This window comes from Pinus tabuliformis, chromosome 9 (assembly GCF_031772625.1).
Source record: "Pinus tabuliformis cultivar Carrire ecotype Pingquan chromosome 9, CPIR1, whole genome shotgun sequence".
In the NCBI taxonomy this organism is placed as follows: Eukaryota; Viridiplantae; Streptophyta; class Pinopsida; order Pinales; family Pinaceae; genus Pinus; species Pinus tabuliformis.
Window position 1 is genome coordinate 261,821,497 of NC_142307.1, and position 22,950 is coordinate 261,844,446.

The 22,950-nt window shown below is 40.4% G+C and overlaps 1 pseudogene across 1 annotated transcript in view; it reads right to left on the reverse strand.

Moving 5' to 3' along the window:
• Positions 1 to 7,051, reverse strand: part of LOC149148189 (putative glutathione peroxidase 7, chloroplastic) — a 36,139-nt pseudogene extending 29,088 nt beyond the window's left edge. The window contains exon 1 of the transcript XR_016263191.1: positions 6,747 to 7,051. The product of XR_016263191.1 is annotated as a putative glutathione peroxidase 7, chloroplastic (transcript). The remainder of the gene's footprint in view (positions 1 to 6,746) is intronic.
• Positions 7,052 to 22,950: the final 15,899 nt, after the last annotated feature.

A 22,950-nucleotide genomic window follows, 5' to 3' on the forward strand; every position in this document is an offset into this window, starting at 1 on the left:
TTCTTCAGATGGTAAAAATGTATCTAAGCAATCTAGAGATGAAGTAGAGTCGAGGGTCCAAGCTAAAGCCACATCACCATCTAACTCCTCTTGTGAAAAAGGAGTGGGATGGTTGTCAGTAGAGTTAACAATAGATTGATAATTAAGTTCTACCACAAACATGGGAAATGCCATTCCACCCACCTGCCCTCCATCTAATGTGGTCATAGATGAAGGTAAGGTCCAAGGGTCTAAAAAATAATGAGTTCGAAAGAACTATTTCCGTGAAGGCCCCCTGGGGGATGAAATTGCATTGATTCTAGTTGTAGGAGGAGGAAGGTCAAATATACCCATTAACGAAGAGTACATCCCAGCTCCTAAATTCTTAATAGGTTGACGGGGGTTATCCACCAATGGAACGGTATAATATGAAGTTGCGTGGGAGTCACCTATAGAATAATCTAACTGATCAATTTTAACAATTCTCCCCTCATGAGGAAAATAGAGGATGTGGAATAAAGATGAAACTATGGCATCCATCTCGTAAATCCAATTCCTTCATAAGAGGAGGTTATAATCGAGGTTGGGATCAAAAATTCCTACCTCAATACTTACGACATTTTCTCCAACACATATAGGAAAGGCAGGGATAATTCCGTGTGACCTATGAGAATTTCCATCAAATGTTGTCAAGAGAGTCGGTGAAGGAACAGCTGAAGGTGAATCCAATGGCCTTCCAACATTACATAGACATTACGCATGTGGAAGCACCCTCATCTATAACTGTTTGAAAAAATATTGGTTTTTCGGTAAGTGGACTTTATCTGGAAAGCCATATGGTGAGGAAGTCTCTTTTTGACATTCAACATATCAAAAGTGAGTACTAAATAATTCTTTGGATCTACTGCACCAATTTTCGAAAGCAAAGCACTTCTCTAAGCAGGACACGATTGAAGTACCTCCAAAGCAGACATAGCACAAGGAATTTGACCCAGATCTTCTACAATCGAGTAGTTCTGGGCTTACCTAGCATTAGGGTTAATAGTCGAGCGCTTTGTGAAACCTTCGGTATATAAGGTATAGACTTAGCAGAGGGTTGCTCAATATGAAGTGGGTCTGTGGTAACAGATTTAGCCTTAGATGTTTCTGCTTCACCATAATCGCGTGCTTGTGTATCAACATCAACATGAGAGTTCATCATATAAAAATTTGAGGAATTTTCCCCTTCCTAGTTGCTCCCTGTGGAGGTACTAGCGTTCGAGTTCACACCAGCAAGTAATTTCTTAGTCAAAACAGATTGGGAGATAGAGGACCCTTGCTGCACTAGCAGGCGTTGAGCATCTTATATCTTAGGGCAGAGGTGAGTCAAATGATCTCCATTGCATAACTTGCATGGAAACTTAATCTTTTTCTTAGACTCTTTTCTACCCTCACCGACACCATTGCCGGGTTTGTTCGCATTGCCTTTCCCCTCCCGGTTCTTCTTCTTACCTTGTCCCTTCCTCTTCCCATCGGATTGTTGATTGCTTTTGGGATTAGAGGTCTGGATGGCGTTTATATAGGTAGGTTGGGAAGATGAAGGTGTAGACGGTGCTATCTGGTTAGAAGAAACAGTGTGTAGAGACAACTGCTGCAATTGGTTCAAAAGGTTCACCGTATTTGCGTCAATTGATCCAACTATTCCGTCGGCATGAGGGCTTGGCTTCGGTTTGGCTAAGTCAACCTTAGATCTAGGAGCATCAGGTAGGATTTTCTTAAGAGTCTCAGACTGAGAATATATCATTTCTAATTGTTGGGCTCGAAAAATAGCCTGCTCTTCCAAATAAACACCAGAAAGAGAAACATCCTTTGAGATCTTAGGTTGTAATGATTTGAGAAACCATTCGAGAAGGAACTTTGGTGGAATTTCAGCTTTGATTAGCCATTTTCTCCTTATCCATTCTCGGATGTGATCCAAAATGTGAGTTGTTGTGTCTTGTTGAAAGTTTACCAAAAGTTCAGTTCTGGCTTCATAGCAGACAGGTAACTGAAAATGGTTCAAGAAAATATTAGCCAAATCAGCGAAAGAAGTATAGGTGCCCCCTGGCAACTCTATATACCATTTGGTTGCATTTCCGATTAGGGTGCGCTGAAATAACCTCAACCTGATCGAATCATCTATCAGGGAGTTGGATGAGCACCATAAGTGAAATGTGGTCACATGGTCTCCCGGGTCTTCACCACTCTTCCCTTTGAACTTTGGAATATTCGAGGGAAGTTTAGTTGGGACCGGAGGCCAGACCGGATTATAAAGAATTGGATCATTCGTCAATTTAGTTAAGTCTGGAAAATTAAGCGTCGCCAGAAAAGGAAGTCGTGGGGGACCTTGGGAATTCCATCCAGAGCGGGCAGGGTTCCCAAAGGTATGAAAATAATGACCTGATTTTGAAAGGCACCAGGTTGCCTGAAGTAACTCGTAGAACCTACTGAACCAAAAGGTGACCCTTGTGGTCTAGAAAAATTTAGGGTTTGACCAACTCCTTCCGAAAATCCTCCGTAACCAGTGAAGTTACCCCCTAACGAAGTATTGAAAGGAGTTGACAGCCTCTGATAAGGGTTCCCTGCATTAGAAAAGGGTGGAAAAGTTTGAAATGAATTAACCGAGGAATACGAAACATTCCCTTGTTGGCCAGAAAATTGATTCCCAGCTCCTATCCCACTAACCGTGGGGTTTATCCAACTCTAGAAGGGGTTACTACCTTGACTTGTAAAATGAAAAGGCATTGACCCTACTGTTGGATTAGAATGTGGTATATGACCACTTACAAATGGGAAACCTTCAAAAGAAGCAATCCACTCATCATGGATGTAGAGGTGGTCGATGGTATGTTCAAAGGAACTGAAGGAATACCTTGAAACGACATTCCAAAAAGGAAGAAACCAAAACTAGATGCAGTAGCTTGAGAACTTCCACTCGTTGATGGAATGGAAGTAGACCCAAATATAGTCGTGATGGGAGTATTATAAGGGACAGAAATTGTTCCTCCCCCTTGTACAGATATGGGAGTTTGCATGCTTGCAACACTCATTGTAGATTCCATGCTTCCAGCAGTGGTCATCGAAGGAATATATGTATGTAAATCTGGGCTCGAAGGCCTGTGAGTTTGAGTTCCAATGTATAACAAAACGTCTGGATGGTCAGGAGGGAGAGAAGAATTGAGAGCTGCTACTGACTCTGAAAGCTCTTCTACTTCAATACTATCTTCCAACTAGAAGAGTACTCGAGAAAGAACTGGTTTGTTCCTCTCTAACTCTGTACTAGTACCAGATCTATCTTGTGAACTAATTCCCCCAAGCGGAGGATCAATTTTCAATGCGCCTGCTGCCACTGGTTCGAAACCACTGGCAGAATCGCTCCTACGCCTTCTAGGAGAAGGCTCTAGACTCGTAGGTGAAAGCCCACGAAGTCTCCTAGACCGTCGCGATGGTCAGTCAACCACTTTGAATTATTTAAAAGATCTACTTAAAGACTCGAAAAAATTATAAATCTAGGCCGACTAGGAGCACAGAACACTCACTAAAATGTTCCTAAAGATATTAGCAATCAAACAACTCTCAAATATTTCCGCTCCGGGTGATTAGGACCAGACACCAAAATACAAGAAAGTTAATAACAAGGGCCTTTCAAAAATAGACTGGGGTAATTATGCCCCAGGCATACTAGCAAAGGTATCAGAGGTAGTTACACTAACCTCCAGACAATAGCCTTTGCTGGTGCAAGCTCCCAAACTTCACAAGGGTGCCCTCTAGAAGTACTGCTGAACATGATACAGCGTCAATCTCAGGTGCCATGGGATTCCCCTCCGCAGCCACTTGTGTAGTTCCTAGGATAGGAAACTATGGTCACCAACTCGTATCAGAAGCCGGGTGGAACAGTCGTTAGGTAGGGTCCGAAAAGTAAGAGAGGGGGTACCTCTCGTCCTTATATTCACTAACCATCGTGCTTTACTCCCAGTCACAGAGCTTTCCCAGTCTCCCTAACGCTATTGGATTTCGCTCCTTAATAAAACTTCTATATTTTGCAATTTAGAGTGGCCTTGGAGAGTTAACTCTCCTCACAGCTAATCGAAGGCCCTAATTAACCTAAACTTGTTGGTGTATTCTGATGACAATACAAAAGTTCTAGTTTATTTTAATTAAGCACTTGATTTTAATGTTTGTTCTTTTAAGTCAAGGGCATAGATGGAAATGAAACCAATGGTGTTTGTATGACACAAAAGAAATCAATGAAAAATTAACTACATGAATGAAATCATTTTTTTCGATGAAAAGAGATCTCTATGTGGGTTCTACAAAACTTTTATAAAGAAAAATAGTTTTTCTTTTCTTGAAACACACTTCACACATGCAAAAACTAAAAAGACTACTAATGTTTTAACAATGCAAACTACCTTAATGCAAGGTGTCATGAAGATGCAAGATCCTAAATCACTCTAAAAAAATGAAAGCAATTGTTTATAACTATTAATGAGCCAACTTAAGTATTGAAGAGGATACAACTTTTGAATACAAAATTCTCTCCAAAAAAGAAGGACAAATCATAGAAGATCACAATTCACTTTCGAAAATTAAAAGAAATCAAAATCAAGCTTGGAAAAAGAAAACAAAAACAATGTTTTTTGAGATCTTTTCTTTTTCAAGAAACAATCAAAACAACCTTTTGAAATCACTCTAAATGCCACTAAAACTCAAAAATCGAAAGAAGGGCACAAGGAGTCCTTGCAAGTTACAAACTCAAAAATGAACGAAAACTTGAGCAAAAAGGCTTCAACTTGTACTAAACGACCCAAACAGCAGCAAAGAGCTTGAAAAACTAACCAAGAAGCCAGGAAAGAAATACTTTCAAATTTGTCAAAAGGACTTTCAAAAAGCAAGAAAAGTTATAAGGCCACAAAATGATGAAAAGCAAAGAAAGTAAACCAAAAACCGAGCTTGACACTAAGATTGAAAACAATCCCCTGTTCTGGAGGACCAGAATATTCAAGAACTTCTGAACGAAGTCTTGTATGCTAAAACACTAATTACAAACTTTCTCAAAAAACAAAAATAAGCCAAATCTTTTCAATGAGGAAGAGACTTCGAAATGGTAAGCTTGTAGAGTAATGAAATTCTTTAGAAAGAAATTGACCACTCAGAGACTAAGCAGACCAGGAAACAAATCTTTTTGGGCAGAGAGATATACGCGACTGTGTTCAAGCACAGAGGCATGTACGTGTGCTTCTGATAAACGAAACTCATGTATACGCAGGTTCACTTCACAAAAACATGCGTGTGTATGCTACTGTAAACAAATTAAAGTGCGTATACAAATCTTTTCAAGAAAAATAAAAAACAAAACCAGATCAAAAAGACCAGACTTAAGGTCTGAGACTCTAGTAGACCAAATAAGACTATAACAGCAAGCAAACCAAAGACTGAGCCCTGATTGACACTGAACAACCCAAACTCGGAATAACAAGATTGTTATCCCCAGTGGAGTCACCAATTCTGTTACGAGAATAAGTACCCTAGGGCTTTGGGTTGGAACCCCAACAGAGCAGGAGCAAACTACAATAAGAAACACTCATACAACTTAGGAAAAATGCTTATATAAACAAACTATGTGAGAGCGACCATACTCGGATGTCCTTCATTTGGGTAGCTCCCGCAGGGTTCAGACCCTCTACAACTCCTGATGTTCTTCAAACTTGAAAATTATTCAATCCAGACATACATAGCAGTATAGAGGTAAAGCATTTTTATGAAATCAACTTTTTATCATATAATGAAATGATTAATCATACATCAAAATAACATTCATATATGAATTGCAACACTATTTGATGCATAAACACAGTTAATCTCATAAACAAGACAACGCTTCTTTTTATTGTAGTAAGCTATAACTAACACGGAGATAATTCACCTGAGTCTTCTTCCTTCTGGCTCCAAGTGGAACTGTCCTCCGGATCCGTCCAGTCCCAGTCTTCGACAGCCTCCTTCCATAACCAATACCATGACATCTCAAGCAAGAGGGAGAATATCTATAACCAAGGAAACAAGGGTTTCCTGAAACTTGGGGAAGTGCATGAAGCACATGGATACTTTAGACTCAGTCAGAGATAATCTCAGTATAATAACTCTATCTCTTCTACCTTAAGGCCTTCCCATAGAGGTGTATTTATACCTCTCCTAATTAGTTTTTTAGTTGGGAAACAGTTGGGCCATGGGCACTAGGAGGTAATCAACAGGTAAAACCCGTGAACTCCGCCCATAGTTAAGGAAATTTTATTTTTTTATGTGTTTTAACACATATACGCGGGTTGGGTATTGACTAACCCACGTGTACACACTTTTGTCACAGGGAAAAGTAGCGTACAGGGAATAGAACACTATTTTTAAAATATTTGGACCAAGTCTGGAAGGAGGGGTTGCCCTAGGCCATAAACCAAGCATCACAAATACCAAGGGTGGTAAATGGTGCTATAATAATAATTCTATGGATCATGTGGTACGTGATGAGGATGGGCTCCTCCAGCCACAAACACCCATCATGCACCAGCTAGAGCAGTTGCCTGATGACAAAGATAGTCACTGGAGCATGATGGTAATGCGGAACCCAGAGCAGGTTCAACAACCCTGCCTTTTCGACTCCGTGCAACCACTCGCGTGGCTCCAACTCTATGACTCTTGCCACGGTGTGTTTCATCGGCTTCATGAGCTGCACGGTCGCCTAGTGAGGGAATTACTCGTGGTTGGTGACATCCCAATCTTCAAATTTCAAACTCGGCACTCGTCCCAGGTGCACTCCTTTTAAAATGATATCATCGGGTAGCAGCGGAGTCTGCAGAGAGATTTTGCTATCATCCAGGTCCTGGGGCACCTTGGCCTTCCCCTTCCATGGATAAACATACGTGAGAAGCCAGGTTAGAGGGTCTGCACCCTTGATTTCTTCCTCCATGTCTTTGTCCTCGTCTTCTTCTATCAAGATGCTCTCAAGGTCTTCCTCCTCCTCATCAGTTTCCAAATTAATAACTTTCCCCTTTTCTTCCATGGTCAACTTAGTTCGTAGCAGGTTTCGAGGGGGCACGCGCACCAGAATCATGGGTTGCTTATCTTTCTTGGGTCTTGGAGTGCGTAGTGATTTAGGGTTTCCGCAACTATCTTTCCACTCTCAGGGGCATCTTCTACTGTCATGGCCTGTGCGACCTCTTCGGCAGTCATTTCCCTGGCTTCTTGAGACGTTACCATCTTGCTTTTCCTGAAATCGCTCAACTGCTCAGGTGGGTGCTCAAACAATGCTCTCAACAGGTCTAGGTTTAGAATTCTTTGGGCGCACGACAACTCAATTTTCAAATGACCAAGTGTTGTTTGTTGGGTAGCCTTTTGTAAGTTATAGTGATTTTTGAATTTGAATTCGACCGTTCCCCCCAAATCCGCTCCATTAATGTTCCCTTGGCAGCAGATTTTCCCAAATCTAGCCCATAAAGCTTGCCTTAAATGCTTGCCGCCCACTCCATTTGGTCTCAAACCAAGTATCACATCGTGAATAGTGACTATAATAGTCACTTTTCAGGCAACCCATGCGGTAGCGCACCTACCCTTATGTTGTCTGAACCTTGTGACACTTTACTCCTGCGCACAGCCCTGACATCGTGCAGCTCTCGGGAAAAGTAATTTATAGTCCCACGCCTCCTTTCAACTACCTAGATCGCTAAGACTGTGTTTTCCATGGCTAGTCAGGTGGCCATGCCACCTATATGTGGCTTCAATCGACTATCAATTATGTTTCCTGAGGAAAGTTCGCGTTTTAACTTCACTACCTGTATCATGCACTTTACCATCTACATTGCACCACCATATGTGATCCTATTAGTAATACGTAGGTCAATCCAAGGCATCAAACTGATCAACTCTGAGTGGTAGTCTCCAAATTTATCAATGTAATCGTGTGCATACTGTTTTATCACCACAGTGTTTTTATCAAGAAAATCCCTTTTCATTCCTCCCTCCAGCTTCTTGACTTCTTCTTCCACCATGGTGCTTTTCTCCCTCAAATGAAATTTTTAATTCAAGAGTTCTTGGAGCCTAAGATTATTTATTCATTAGGTCCCAAGCGTTCTTCTTCTTCTAACTATGCGATCCCTTCTTTCAAGGCCCCGTAATTCGTTGTATCTGTGGGTGCTACTATGCGTGGACTAGACATGATATACTTCATCAGTATTTCAGCGTTCGCTTCATAAACCAGCCTGAAAGGTGTTTGTCCCAATAGTTTCTTGCACATTTCCCTATAAGCCCATAGGACTACTGGTACGCGCAGGTCCCAATAACTTCATTGCACATTACATACCTTATTCAGTGCTTCACACACTTCGTTAAAGGCTTCCACGTGGATAACCTTCTACACGTTCATTCTTTCCACAATCTGTTGTTTCAACTTGAGGAGTCGTTCATGCATTCCCCCCCCAACACATGCTTATTGTCCATATTCCCCATCCCGAAGTTCATGTGCATCGATGCAGGTTGTTTACCATAGGTCTGTACCCACCTGGATAGATACGCACACAGACCATCCCGAACATTGTATCTAGCTATCAGCCGCCCTATATGATTCTCAAACTGTGTGCGCATCATCCTCCTACATGCGCTCCATTCATCAAAGTTTTATTTGTGCATACCCCACCACCTTGCAAGCGTAGTGCGTAGTACCCAATTCAGGGCTTCCAAACGTTGTTTTTCCGGCACCTCCCTTTCAAATTGGACCAGGAAAGCATCTACCTCACCTAATCCATCATAAGTAGGTAAATCTCTCGTTTCCATTGATATGCAACGCAATGATCTTGTCATCATGTTACAGTTCAGCATGGTTACCTCGTGTAACAGGTTCTGCGACCGCTCTATCTCCTCATCTAAATTTGAAGTATAGGAGCTCTCACATTCCCATGAAATTCATCCATCCGCAGTGGCATTTACCCAGTCTTGCTTTCGTGAAGTTATTTTTTAGATGCAGTCCAAATCATCATCACTTTCATAGTTGCACACTGGCTCGGTGTAACGCGATCCCTCAGCAGGGTCCAGTGGTATTACTATGCGCAGAGACTTCTCGAAAATCATCTTGTGCTTTTTTAGATTAGTCACCCCATTCATGTCAGTGGCCCAGTCAATTCCTAAGAGCACGAGGCAGGGATTGTTGTCATCAACAATCTCTATTGCTTCCAAGTCTTCTAGCTTGCTCCCTCCCTCAATATCCACAGTGATTCCCTGCAATCTCTCAGGGGTATTATCTTATGTTGATTCACCATGCACAGCTGAATAGGAGACCACTATAGCATAGGCCTCCCCATGTGCTCCCATGTTTGCTTTGGTAGAATGTTCGCGTCCGATCCTAAATCCAAAATTAATTGGTCTATCTCATATTCTCCAATTTGTGTGGTTAACCTCATTTCTCTTCCTGTTCTTGTCTTGTGTTTTCCATTCTTTCGGACTACGCACGGTTCTCCTAGCACGGTCCCTGCACATCTGTTAATGAGTTCCTGTAATCCCTTTATAGCCTTACTGTCGCGCAGTAGATTCATGCACGTTTTTGGGAACATTGCAAGCATCGATGGGTCCATCTCTGGCTCCGGTCTATCTTTGCTTCTTGAAGTGGAGGCATCAACGAAGCTCTTCTTAGCTTCCATAAAGGTTTCTCGAGCGCACTCCAAATCAAACTCTGCTTCTTTCACTGGAGCTTTGCGAACCCAAGCACTATCTTTTGGTTGTTTGCCTTTATCATCTCCCATCGTAATTCCACTTTGGAGCACAATGTTAACATTTGGGTCTTCCTCGCACGGCTGAGACATCATCATTTTCATGTTCTGAGTCAGGGGAGGTGGTAGTGCTCCCTTGTCGCGTAGCCTAGCTATTAGTGTCGGAAAATCCTCTGTCTCATGATCAAACAAGGTACAGTACAGACATGACAGATGTGTTGGATTTGTACAATTGCGGGCATAGTGTCCTAGCCCTCCACAATTATAACATATCAATTGTCTGCGACCTCTTCCAGGTCCTCCTCCGCGCCCCTGAAATCTGGTTCACGCCATCCCTGCACTCTGGTCTAGGGCACGTGTTTCGGCTTGAACTCTGTAGGTGGGATTTTTGTCCATCATCAACTCATAACTTCTACAAGTGCGCTCATTGTGTCCTACTGATATACAAAAATTACAGAACAACTGCTGCGAATTCTGCGTGTACTTCTACAACAAATGGCAGTTGTCGGTAGCATGCTTTCCCCCTATTTGACAAATCTCGCACTACAAAGCAGGCGCCATGCTAGGTCCTACTTGCACTTCCAGCCTTAACGGCATCTGTTCCCCTCCCGCGAGGTAATTTGTGAACATCGGGCAGTGGTCCTTGTCATGACCCTGACCCTTACATTTAATGCACCATACCTCTTCGCGCACTTCTAGTCTAGTTATCCTGTCCTATTTCAGACTCTATATTTCAAGGCATAAGTTTTTCAACTGCGCATTCATCTGTTAAACTCCCAAGCTAGGATCTTGTATTGGGGTCTCATGCAGCCTCATCGCGATCTCCAAGGCCTCTTTCTGAGTCATTTTCTGTTGCGACAACGTGTTCCTCAAATGCAGCGTTAGCGATGCTAGAAACCATTTGCAGTGTTGTTCATCCATCAAAGTCATATTAGCTTCACAAATCATACACTTCAGCCTCTGATCCAGCTCCCAAGGAGTCTCTCCTAGTAGCATTGTGATTTCTTTGAACCCAATAATCAACTGCGCTTTTGACTTTGGCTTGCTAAATTTCTTATTTAGCACAGTTTGGATGTCCACGATTCCCACATTTGGATTATCACTTGATTTCTTAATGTACCATGCCAAGACGCAATCCTAGAGAGTGTTAACCAGTGTTGCTTCCTTTATATTTTCATCAGTAACTCTGTGCGCTTCCCATACAGCTTTTACCACGAACGAAAATTGGTTTGGATCTTCATTTCCAAATCCCTTGAACACATGAAACTTTATTGTGCTTACCATATTGACTCGCGGTGGTGGTGGAGGCTGTTGAAAAATGTGCAACAAGAAATGTTAAATTTAGAATGTGCTAAAAATAGACCTACTAAAAATAGCATGTCTAAATATAGCAGTTTGGCTAGTGAGGTCATTGGCCACATTGGGTGGGAGGTGAAACTGCTAAACATATAAAGTTCTAAAAATAGCATTTCTGGGTCCCTTCCTATTTATAGTAGTCCCTAGTCTATCTATAGGAAGTAAAATTAATTTTGGTCTTAACAGTAGTTGGAAATATTAATTAATTAATTCAGTTGAGTTAATTACTTAAGGAAATTCGAATTTGAAGTCTTTTTGAGCATGCACATGAGTTGTCCCACTAATTGAGGAATTTATCCTTAATTTCCTCCACTGATTGAGGGAATAAGTATGATTTCTATAATGAGAGAATCATTTGACTTAGTTCTAACTAGTCAAGTCCAGTTAGATTATTTTAACAAGTTGTTAAAATAATAAAATATAGTTTGTTAATGCTTGCATGCATGTGACAACTATTATTTTAGATAACTGAGAATTCTCTCATGGATAACTGTTGCATGTCAGTTTTGTCAGAGACCCAGTTGAGATCAGATGTGGGACAATGTACTATCAGATGCTTGACTATTTCTAGTAAGTAGTTTTTGCATGGTTGAGGAACTAGTGTCCTCAAGGATTGCATAGTTGGACCATTGGTTAACTTGGTATGTTTGGAATTAATTGCATATGCTTTTGCTATTATTTCCTAAGCAAACTGCGCAAGGAAATAGGGATTGGACCATAGGTAAAGCCTTTATATACAGGGCTTGGTTGGTTCATGAGACATATCTTCATATCTTCATAGTTCATTGAGCATTGAATAGCTTGAGAGCTAATTCTTTTTGTATTGTGAAGAGGATTTCCACTTGATTGATAACATGGTTGGGGTTTTATGTTTGTGCTTTCCCCTGGATATATCTTGTGTTATGTGTGATTATTTCTCTTGATCAGTTATGCATGTTTCTACTTGATGTTGCTCATGAATTCAATTATGCTTCTACTTAATGTTTTGTAGAAGTAGAACGAGTATTATTCTTTAGGACATTGCATATATCGGTTTGTTCTACAGGTGAAATTTCTACAGAGGCGCTACTGGCAAAGATGGAGGTGGAGGTGGTGAAGTTGGTGGGGGTGGTATGCGTGGAATTCTCTGCCTTATCAAATGGATCGCGCATCGCGGAGATACCTTAGTGAGCTCTTCCTTGTCTTGTGGAGGTGAAATCAAAGGGTTATTCTCTAGTCCCTTACTTCCTTTTTTCTTGTAGGTTTTTCCACTTCACGTAGCCTCGGAAATCAATGTAGCTGCATAATCCTCTTTTCACACAATAACATTTTAATCCAAGTATTCAGGGACTTTACGTACTTACCTCGCGGTCCTTTGAGGAAGCGTCGCTCTGCCTCACTATAGCTGATTGAAGTGTCTACCGTGAATTCAGTGATGAATCCTCCTATAATCCGATCGAGCCAGTGATCAACAATGTGCGCGATCTTATCTTCTGATGCTTCCAATCTGCACACCAACTCTGGGGTCCACACAATAGGACCGTCAAACTTCCACCTTCCTTGGCTATCTGCTAGCTTCGCGATCCACTCGTACAACTTAGTAGGGAAAGATGCGAAGAATATTTCATGGATCTCTGTGTGTAGGTAGAAGTCTTACCATTGTTCTTTTGTTAGTTACGGATTCCTGTTCTCCTGTGCCGTGAACTGGTGAATTCTTTTGTCCAACCAACCTTAAATTTCCTTCCTAGTTGGATTCCAATGATACGTCATCAGACATCTCTATGTAGATTCTGGTCCCGGCAATGGAACCATTTGTTGACTTGATGGGGCCTGACCCAAGTTCAGAGTTAGTTAGCCAAACAAATCCATATACTACTGGCCCTTTCGGCAACAGCCCGAAAAGCATGGACTAAGGTCTTACCCGAAATAGTATGGGGGAATGTTAGAACCAAGTTTCCGCACCTGTGAGATGTATGAGGTGTCAACTTAGTCCAACTAGGAATAGCTTCGCGCAAGTCACTTCACGCACTTCCCTGACCTGCGAGGCCTTTGTGCTCTGTTACGATCGCCTTCACACAACCCTAATCAGGGATTGAGGTGATTTCGCACTGCTAAGGCAATGATCTGCACTCTTTCCCTAAGTTCCACCGCGGATCTTACTTATCTTCTTATAACTATTAGTTAACTTCACGTAAACAGATACTTAGCTTATATTCGCTTATTCAACACATTCATATAAGTTCACACAACAAATAAACAGTAAACTTGCAATTCATATCCAATATATTTCAATGCATAAAACAGGAAAAAAAGGTACACAAAATGATAAGAACTTCTCTTTATTACTTCTTCAATCGGTTACAGACTCAACTCACCCTGCACACTCAGTTGTAGGGGTCTGCGCACTCAGCTGCGGACTACTAGGCCTCTGTGCACTCAGCTGCAGAGCCTTCTCCTACTCTACGACCCAAGACACGACTTTACACTTCTACTTAGACTCAATGCTTCATCTTCATTCTCTTCGATTAGATTAGATTAGATTAGATATCTCTACAACTTAGAGCCTCGCTCTATTTATACAATCCCATGGTCCGCAGACCATGGGTAGAACTCTCAAGCCGACATTACATTACATAAGTAAAGGTAGACAACCCTATGACCCAATTACAACTTCGCGCCCACAAATTGCGGAGTCTTTACATTGGACTTAGTCAAAACTTGGGCTTTAAGCCCCAAAACTTGCCTTGGGGGATCCCACACTCAACACCTACATAATCCATCAATATTTTGTTCCTCACATAAAAACAAAATAAGATTATTTTTATATATAGAGATGTGAAATTTATATAAATATAAATATATTATCAAGAATGAGCATAGATTCATCTTAGCACCATATTTATCAAGTGTTGAAAGGGATCAAATCTTGAGGTACAAACTATTCTTCAAATTTTGTACTCAAAAAAGAAATTTGCAAATCGAGAGCTTGACCCATCGTGACCCTTAGTAGATTAAGAATTAAAATAGATCTACTAACTCTAGTAACAACTTCCTATTTAATCAAATAAAAGAAATAAATATATTATTGACCTTGAAAACTTATCCTTATTTATCCCAAAAATAAATCTCCCCCTTTCAACTTCTCCACTTCATCTCGTGGCTATGATACAATCTTCTATGTAAACCTTGAAAGACATCCTCTTCATACAATGTTAAAATCTTAAATTAGTCTTATCCCTTGTTCAAGTTCACATTTTTATACTTTGACATACATCTCTTCCATGTTTAGTATTGCATTTTAAACTTCCATTTTCATTTTTTATTCCTTGTAATATAGTGAATGACATATTTTATGCCTAGCTAGTCAATATTGAGATTTAATCCTTGTATTATATGTTTATGGATGGTATGATGGTTGATTTTTGTAGTTTCCATAAAATTTATTTATTTTTTGTTTGTCAAGTTGTCTGCATTTGACTGATGTCTTGAGAAACCATGGTCCAGGGGCATCTAATGCATCAAAATCACTAATGGATCGTGCTTGACCTAGGCCACACCAGCCCTTAACATGGTTAGATTTTTTTCCCACAGAGTTTTGAACTAGTGATCTTCACATCACAGAGTGACATAATAGTGTACCCCATCACCGTCTATTTTATGCCCTGTGGGAATTTCCATTAGACTTATACTTTCCACTTAATATCTTACTCTTAAGCTGTTCGTTTACGCAGTAGTAGTATTTTTCATTTCTCTTTTTATCTTTGGATTTCTATCGAACGATCCAAGACATAATCCCGGACGTAAAGAATAGTGAAAAAAGTCTCTAGGTTAATGGGTCTTTTCCGTTCCGTAGAAAGATTCAGGGTTATTCGTTTTCAGGATCAATAGTGGACGAACGGAGAGAGAGAGATTTAAACCCTCGGTACGGATGATCCATACTACGGATTAGCAATCCGCCGCTTTGGTCCGCTCAGCCATCTCTCCAAGATGGAAGAGTTCATGTGTAACAAAATGAATGGTGGAGTAAAGGTGTATATCATAGTATGTACAGATTGTATCGGCAATATAATGAATATTGCCATTATTCAGTTGGATAAAGAACAATCCAGTCAATCGTATAAATTATAATATGTTATAATGATTTAGAGTTTGTTTTACAATATTTTAAGCTAGAAGTTTTAATGGTTTACTTTGAAACGAGTTATAAGCTTTAACGATTTATATTGACTTTAATTACTTTTAACAAATTTTACAGATATAAAATAGATCTACTTTCAAATTTCACTTACTTTTATTTTTAAAAGAAAAACTCTTATTAATATTCTCATTTGTATCTTTTAAATTCTTTTAAAATAATATTTTTTGTTTAATTTATTATATTATTATAGAATATTATAATTTAAATTACGATATAATTAAAATATATGACTAGCATAGATCTATCTTAACTCTGAATCTACCAAGCACCTCGAGACATCAAAACTCTTTTACTCTAAAAGAGGTATCTTAACTCTAAATCTACCAAACACCTAGAGGCATCAAATCTCTTTTCACTCTAAAAAAATGTTTTCTTTGTATATCAGAGTTAAGATGGATATAGGTTGGTTTACTTATTTCCAAAGAATATGAAATCTTAACAAACTAAAAATAGTTTGAAATCTTTCTATAAAATTAGAATATGTTTTTTAATTAAAATAATTATAACAAAATAATATCCCTTTTTAGTGTTAAAATTGCCTCCTTAACCCTCACATTTCATCAACTAAAATAAATCTCAAAATGATTATCGAACTTTTAATTTTCTCACCCTAAATTAACTTTGAACTTACAAACGAAAAGCCAAAAATAAAATTAAAAGAAGAGAAAATAAGAGAAAAAGTTAATATAAAACTCAATGAACCAACCATGTTGACCAGAAACAAGGTGAAAATCAACCAAATGTAAATAATAATGGGAATATAAAGAACAAAAATCTTAAAAGTATTCCAGATGATCCTCTACAACAAATTATTAACCTCCTCAAGAATGTAAATAATGGGGTCTTCACTAATATTGAGTTCCAAAGGCTCTAACCAATAGCAGTCTAGAATATCCTTTATACTTATGTCTTTTATGCTTATCACACACTATTAAATAAAACCTCCACAACTAAGTTATTTAAATGGTAAATTCGACCAAATTTTCATGAAAAATGTTGAAAGTAACAAACTCCATAAAATTAAGTCTGCATCAAGTGAACTTATGAAAATTGGTGTTTTTCACCTTTTATTATTTTCATTTTGATTATTCTTCGACTTCAATGCTTAACCATGGAACATGAGTGGGGACCGACCATTATAACTATGATTTTGATTGTCGTCATTGTTCAAATTCAATGTTTAACCATGGGCCATCAACCAGAATTGGCTATTACAATGTGCAAGGTTATATGAAATAGATACCACTCAAAGCCTCAATCAAATACTTTTATTTAGAAACATAGAAAATCCATGCTTTTAAATAGCCTACCTTAGAGAAAAATACCATGGGAAAAACCATGGTTTAAGAATATTATCATAAAAACCAGTGAATGCAACGAGTCAATTTTTTTTTATTCTATTTTAGCCTATCACTATTTTTACTTTTATTATTTTATTTCAATTATTTATAGGACCAGATAACATCTCTTCCACACACACACATACACACAGATATATCTATATATATATATATATATATATATATATATATATATATATATATATATTATTCAAAATCCAGAATCAAATGATTCTCGTTGCATTAGAATCGTCTCGCCGAGAGTTGTCATCCTCATCCATCACATGTCAAAAACTTGTCACGGTTTTGGCCCAAACATCTATGGGTGCAAAACCCCAGGATTGGGTTCTAAGCCCACAAGCCTATTTGTGGCGCTTTGACCTCTAATACTTGAACACTAGGGCTTGGAGTACCTCCCAAGCTACACAAACCAACACTCCCTCTTAGCGAGGGAGGCACTTCCAAGACTAGGAAGTAACCATCATCATTCGGCGATGACACTAGCCCATATGGCATCCATAACTACAGAATACCCTATAGAATGAATTTGACAATCTCAATAGTGCCTTTGCCTCATTATATCCGAACCTGAATATCTTGAACCTCCATAGGGTTTCTCCCTTTGAGGCTAGACTCTCTCTAAGCCTACACGATCTCCATTGGTTCAGTCCTGCAAGCACTCATCCTCCTAGGTCAAATACCACTCATGAAAATTCCACCAATATTGGACATGCAACATCGTGATCCGATGAAGAATCTAACCTACCAGCCTGTAGTTCATCACATGAAGCCATCTCGATAACCCTGATCCCGTCCATGCCAAAGAAACCCTCAAGTTGTCCCAACCATCCATGACAAATCAATGGAAGTCCACGACCAACAATCTACCCTACAACAAATTGTTGTTCACGAGGCTCACCACCAATCCACCAGAACTCCCAACCCATCTTGCCATGTAACTTTTAGGGACCACATCTACATGTCCTTAGCTGAACCATTTGCTGCATGATCTAGATATCGACAACTCGCTCTGAGTTGCTTCATTGTGCACACTCTGATTCAAATTCCCTCAAAGTAGCTCAGACACCCTCTGATGCCATGTTGAATTTCCATGATCTTGGGTCTAGGATAGAATCTTAAATTCTCTAATGCTACCAAAACAAGAATCTCAAAGATACTACTTTGCACAACAAAATATATACAACAGTAAATCACACATGCACATAATATGGACAATGTTTTACAATTTTGTACAGTAACCGAAATTCATTATATTAAACAACATATAATACAACAGTCTAGGGCTCTCGTACCAGGGATAATGGCCCTCTTAAATCCACTAGTACAAGATACAAAACTAGGGCTTGGTGGTACATCAACGACAAATCTTCCCTCAACAAGATACTTTGACCATCTAGTTGATGAAGTCAACTCTCTCATCTCTCCTAGGTTGTACCTTGTACATGCCTAGTCCTTCGGCTCCCGATCTACAGCTTTTGCCTCTATCAATGCTCCAATTCCATCTGGCTACTAAATCTCAATTATCTAATCTGCTCACTAGTTGATCATTTGTCTATCAACACATCAACACATCGAGACTCCTGTCGAGTTGTTCACAGTTCCACTTGTGAATAACTCTCGTTATTCCCACTGCTACTACTCAGCTACTCAGGGACTTCAACACACTATGGTCTTCTTGTGCTACTCTGATGAAGACCAACATAGGGAACGTAGGACTGCCACCTATCGTTGTAATGTTTCCATTTCCTACAATGAACATAGGCTAGGAGGATTGCCCATCATCTGTTGTAGAAGTCCTTCTCCATACACAATTCTTGGGCTCCACAATTTCTCCTCTCCTTCGTCAACTCTTAAGCTCAACAACTGCCTTTTTTGCAACTATCTTTTCCCATAAAGGTGTTGCTCGTCGGGATCTAACTTGTACACTATCACGCTATCCTCTAGTAGAACATAAGTGCCCAATCTTGTCCACACTTGGTCCACTCTCATGTTTCCCTCCAACAGTACACGAGAGGCCAAGTCCACTTTGTAGCATCTCCTCCTCGTTACGACATCCTCACACTTAGGAGACCCTTACACACAGCTGCCCACATACTCCACCAATATGCCCTTTTCTCTACAATAGAGGAGCTATTGCACAAATTTGGGCACCAACCACTTGTCCTCTCCTAGGACACCATCAAATCATAACCAAGGGAACATCTGCAACACTCCTTGTTGTTGTCCTCTTGCCTTCCAATCTGACGTTCTTGATGTCATCTTGGCTACTTGGTAGGCTTCTTAATAGTCCACATGGGATCCACCAAACAACTCCTAAGGTCTCATCAAGTTTCCCATCAATCTAATCCAAGCACTGGTCAAACTCTTTGACCCAACACACATCAAAATTTTGCTCCAAGTTTGCTGCCCAATCACTATGGAAACTTCACTGGTTTAGGGCATCTAACCATGAGGTTTTCCCCTTCTCTTTGACTTCCACAGGCTACCCTATAAATGATCCAAACACTGGTCAAACTTGACCCAACACAAGACAAGTTCTACTCCAATTCACTATTTTTTTCACTGTTCCTGGTTAGGGCAATTTGCGTGCTGCAATCACCCTAAAACACCCACACATAGTGCTAGAAGCAATTATGGCTTTCATTCATGAGACTCCCCTACCTATTTTACATTGTCCTGGGCACAAACCAACCCTCTATAGGATGACGTTGCTACCTGTGATTTGGATCTTGGGAGGATGCCCCCAAGATACAAAAATTTGAAATGGATCTAGGGGAGGACGCCCCCAAGATCTGAAAAATTGCAATGCCAGGAAGAAAATGAGAGAACAAATAGTAAATAAAACTACAAAAAAACTTGTTTTTATTAAAACAGATAATAAGTGTACATGCTACATTGTGATGTACAATTTGTTCTTTTACAAAATGTGACTTGTTACTTTAGCCTTTTTTGGTTAGAATACCATAGGTAAATTCCATAGGTGGGTAAATACCATGGATAAATGAATACCATGGGTTGACGTCACTTACAATACCATGGGTGGATGTCACTTACAATACCATGGGTAAATTCCATGGGTGGATGGAATTTTCCATTCGGATCATTCCTCCCTCGTTAAGAAGCAATTGATCCAAATCGGATCCATAAACGACTGTCATAGAACCATGACAATATCGGGACAAAACAAATCCATGAAGAATCCAAAACAGCAATCGAAAACACCCTGAACCAGTGACCATGGCAGCCGGCGCGGAACGACGAGGACCTCGGTCAAAGCACGCTGACCAAGGCCCATGGAGACTGCGCAGGAGGTTAATGTAGCCCCTGGGAGCCCCGAAACGGGAAAAGGAGTTGATTTTCGATGCGCGATTAGCGCCTAGCACTAATCGTGCATCGTTGGGCAAACACAGCCGAAATGGAGGGGCCTTAAGCCCTTGGTCATGTTGGGAGCCAGAGGACCGTGGGCGAAGAAACAAAAAGCACCAACGTATGAAGGTGGGACCCATGACTTGGAAACCGACGATATTGATCGGGGCGTCCTTGAATGGTAAGAGGTTTTGGAGGAGAGCGAAACGATCCCACTCAGTGATTGACGCATGGCAGCGGAGGTGAGAAAAAAGCCACCGTGATCGCGCGTTATCAATCGAGCAAGTCAACTACGCTCGATGTGCATATGACGTTGGATCTCGAGGAGCCCAGATCGGACGGCTAAGATTGTGCCCGATAGATAGAAGCGAAATCGATAGGGAATTAAGCCGTGATTTAAGGGGATTTGGAATCCGTTGACCGCCACAATGGAGAAAGAACGTACCCACGACATAACCGAAGAAACGAATCGAAGAACAAGCTGGCGCTGTTCCGATGGAGACAGGTGGCTACTTCCCGAGCATTCATGCTGACACTGAACAGGGAACTCCCAGCACACAGGCGGAAGGAGAATCGACGCAGGTAGGAGAGGAACCGAACAGGCATGGAGATTGAATGGCTAAAGCCATGAACAGAGACAGAGGAAGGGAGATTCAGATAGAGAAGAGTCCAAGTGACCAAGAGAGACAGTGAACAGTGAACCCTCAGAGGAGGTTTGAACACAAAGAGCAGTAAAGACAAGCAGAGGAAATAGAGGGCCGAGCTAACCACAGGCAGCATCGAGCACGAGAGAGCTTGAAGAATCAAGCCTTCCCATAGAGGAATCTGTCCAGATTGAGCATCATAGTTGGCTCTTTCCACTGTAGACCAAGGGTCACAGAGCTGGTAGGAAGAACAGGAGTTTGTGTACTCCAAGTGGCTTGGGGAATCCAAGAACCACCCTACCAAGCAAAATCTGCTTAAGGAGAACTCATATTGAGTCCCTGCATTGTAATCTCTCTGCTGAAAGACACAATAAAACAAGGCCACCACTGAAGCTGGACCGGAGACGTAGCCCTGGAGAATAGGGTGAACTCCTTATTAAAAACTTCTTATGTCTTTGTGTTGCTTACTGTATTTCTCTGTTGTCTTTCCATTTATTTTCTGTGTATTGGCAATCTGATCGATCCATTGTTTCAATAACACAGAACACACACACCAGCACATGGGTCTGTAATACCTTTTGTTTAATAAATCTTCAACTGAGGTAACTCATAGGGTGATTATCAGATCAAGTGGTATGAGAGCTCTAGGCTATAAGGTTAGACAACTTGTGTTGGTTTAGTTGTGAATGCTCACTAGATCAAAGCTCAAATTAGGAGAAGGAGAGTTGGTGGAAACTAATCCTGAAATTGGGAGAGTCTATTCTCGGAAGACAATGTCAGAAGAAGGTTCTATAGGGCCAGGTCCTCAATTCATAGAAAGTTTTCTAGCTATAAAGTCTATGGTAGAAGACATGTATAGGGACTTTAGAAATCATAAGGGTGAAGATTCATCTGGCTCTAAGCAAGATAAAAAAAGAAGATGAATCTCATTCCCATGACCACTCCAATGGAAAGGGAAAAGAAGAAAGCTTCCCTACACCTCCTAGTAGCCCTGTGCATAATAAGAAGGCATCTTTGATTGAGTTAGATGTTAAATTTGATTTTCCTATATGATGGAGAGCTAAATGCTGAAAAGTTGGACAATTGGATTAGACAAATTGATGTGTATTGCAGAGTACAAAATATAGACTCAGACAAGAGCAAGATTCAGCTGGCAAGCCTTCGCCTAGGGGGCACTGCCTTGGTTTGGTTGGAAGGCAGAACCTAAGCTGATATGACGAAGCATGGTAAGACCATCTCTGTCTGGAGTGAATTTGTTACTGCAATCAAAAAACAGTTCTATCCATTGGCCTACATGCAACAAGCCATGATGAGTTGACAAACTCTTCGGCAGTTGAAAGGGCAAAGTGTACAAGGGTATACTCAAGAGTTCTGAAAGAGAGCATTGATGTTGGGTATTTCATTAGACTCACCAAAAACTATTTTGAAGTACATTGGTGGTCTACACAGCTACATGAGGCATACCATCATCATGTTCAATCCCCTTAGTATAGATGAGGTATCTGTACAAGCTACTCATCTAGAAGCTAGAGGAAAGAATGGAAATCTAGAAGTTGGTGGACCATCCCAACCCATTGTAAGCAAGAGCACGGAGAAAAGAAAGCAGAAGTGGAAAGCGAGGAAGGCTAACACTGCAAAGAAAGGCAAAGCTTCATGCACTCACCATAAAAAGGAGGGGCATGATGATGAGCATTGTTGGATTCTGCATCCAGAGCTGAGACCTAAGAAGTCTGAGGGCAAGAAGAAGAAGACTGCTATAGCTATTCAGAAAGATTTGGGGTCAGACTCGGGAGATGAAACAATCATTGCAGCCACAGGTATAAAAGGTAAGAATTATGAAGCATCTACTAGTAATTCTTCTCAATCTGTCATTGATGAAGAACATGAGAGAAAAAGGCATGAGCTTTTCCATATTCGAGTTGTTTTCAAAAATCAAAAGTTTGATACTTTGTTTGATAGTGGCTCACAAGTAAATCTGATTTCTGAAGCAATTGTAAGAAATTGGGATTAGAAACTACACCTCATAAGAAGCCATACCCATTAGGATGGTTGAATGATAAAGCACAACTACAAGTGACTAGACAGTGCAAACTCAAGTTTTCTTTTGGGTCAGCATTTGTAGATGAGGTTGAGTTAGATGTAATTCCTTTGGATATATGTGGAATTGTTTTATGAAGTCCTTACTTGTATGATAGAAAGGCTATTTTCTATAGAGCCGAGAACAAACTGAGAGAGCAAAGATAATTAGGGAAGCACACACTTCTTTGATATCAGGTCACTTTGGGGTAAGTAAAATAGTT